We start from the raw sequence: 2,360 nt of genomic DNA, 5'->3' as shown, positions 1-2,360 counted from the left end.
GTCAAAATGAGTATTTGAATTCTTCCCTACCCTATTCCTGTGCTGAGATACAGGCTGCTCCAACCTGCTGTAAAATGCTTGATTTCGAGAGTGAGCGAAGCTAATGAAAACATTGCTGGGGTAAAACCTAAAGCGAAAGGCCTAGCACCAAATTGCATTGGCCATCTGATCTAACTTCTGGAGGCAGTCAAAATGAGTATTTGAATTCTTCCCTACCTTATTCCTCTGCTGAGATACAGGCTGCTCCAACCTGCTGTAAAATGCTTGATTTCGAGAGTGAGCGAAACTAATGAAAACATTGTTGGGGTAAAACCTAAAGGGAAAGGCTTAGCACCAAATACCATTTCCCATCTGATCTAACTTCTGGAGGCAGTCAAAATGAGTATTTGAATTCTTCCCTACCTTATTCCTGTGCTGAGATACAGGCTGCTCCAACCTGCTGTAAAAAGCTTGATTTCGAGAGTGAGCGAAACTAATGAAAACATTGTTGGGGTAAAACCTAAAGGGAAAGGCCTAGCACCAAATTGCATTGGCCATCTGATCTAACTTCTGGAGGCAGTCAAAATGAGTATTTGAATTCTTCCCTACCTTATTCCTGTGCTGAGATACAGGCTGCTCCAACCTGCTGTAAAATGCTTGATTTCGAGAGTGAGCGAAGCTAAAGAAAACATTGTTGGGGTAAAACCTAAAGGGAAAGGCCTAGCACCAAATTGCATTGGCCATCTGATCTAACTTCTGGAGGCAGTCAAAATGAGTATTTGAATTCTTCCCTACCTTATTCCTGTGCTGAGATACAGGCTGCTCCAACCTGCTGTAAAATGCTTGATTTCGAGAGTGAGCGAAACTAATGAAAACATTGCTGGGGTAAAACCTAAAGGGAAAGGCCTAGCACCAAATACCATTTCCCATCTGATCTAACTTCTGGAGGCAGTCAAAATGAGTATTTGAATTCTTCCCTACCCTATTCCTGTGCTGAGATACAGGCTGCTCCAACCTGCTGTAAAATGCTTGATTTCGAGAGTGAGCGAAGCTAATGAAAACATTGTTGGGGTAAAACCTAAAGGGAAAGGCCTAGCACCAAATTGCATTGGCCATCTGATCTAACTTCTGGAGGCAGTCAAAATGAGTATTTGAATTCTTCCCTACCTTATTCCTCTGCTGAGATACAGGCTGCTCCAACCTGCTGTAAAATGCTTGATTTCGAGAGTGAGCGAAACTAATGAAAACATTGTTGGGGTAAAACCTAAAGGGAAAGGCTTAGCACCAAATACCATTTCCCATCTGATCTAACTTCTGGAGGCAGTCAAAATGAGTATTTGAATTCTTCCCTACCTTATTCCTGTGCTGAGATACAGGCTGCTCCAACCTGCTGTAAAAAGCTTGATTTCGAGAGTGAGCGAAACTAATGAAAACATTGTTGGGGTAAAACCTAAAGGGAAAGGCCTAGCACCAAATTGCATTGGCCATCTGATCTAACTTCTGGAGGCAGTCAAAATGAGTATTTGAATTCTTCCCTACCTTATTCCTGTGCTGAGATACAGGCTGCTCCAAACTGCTGTAAAATGCTTGATTTCGAGAGTGAGCGAAACTAATGAAAACATTGTTGGGGTAAAACCTAAAGGGAAAGGCCTAGCTCCAAATTGCATTGGCCATCTGATCTAACTTCTGGAGGCAGTCAAAATGAGTATTTGAATTCTTCCCTACCTTATTCCTGTGCTGAGATACAGGCTGCTCCAACCTGCTGTAAAATGCTTGATTTCGAGAGTGATCGAAACTAATGAAAACATTGTTGGGGTAAAACCTAAAGGGAAAGGCCTAGCTCCAAATTGCATTGGCCATCTGATCTAACTTCTGGAGGCAGTCAAAATGAGTATTTGAATTCTTCCCTACCTTATTCCTGTGCTGAGATACAGGCTGCTCCAACCTGCTGTAAAATGCTTGATTTCGAGAGTGATCGAAACTAATGAAAACATTGTTGGGGTAAAACCTAAAGGGAAAGGCCTAGCTCCAAATTGCATTGGCCATCTGATCTAACTTCTGGAGGCAGTCAAAATGAGTATTTGAATTCTTCCCTACCTTATTCCTGTGCTGAGATACAGGCTGCTCCAACCTGCTGTAAAATGCTTGATTTCGAGAGTGATCGAAACTAATGAAAACATTGTTGGGGTAAAACCTAAAGGGAAAGGCCTAGCTCCAAATTGCATTGGCCATCTGATCTAACTTCTGGAGGCAGTCAAAATGAGTATTTGAATTCTTCCCTACCTTATTCCTGTGCTGAGATACAGGCTGCTCCAACCTGCTGTAAAATGCTTGATTTCGCGAGTGAGCGAAACTAATGAAAACATTGTTGGGGTAAAACC

This window comes from Melanerpes formicivorus, unplaced genomic scaffold (assembly GCF_026170545.1).
Source record: "Melanerpes formicivorus ecotype bairdi unplaced genomic scaffold, bMelFor1.0.p_v2 SCAF_170, whole genome shotgun sequence".
NCBI classification, from domain to species: Eukaryota; Metazoa; Chordata; class Aves; order Piciformes; family Picidae; genus Melanerpes; species Melanerpes formicivorus.
Note: the sequence above shows the minus strand (reverse complement) of the source record.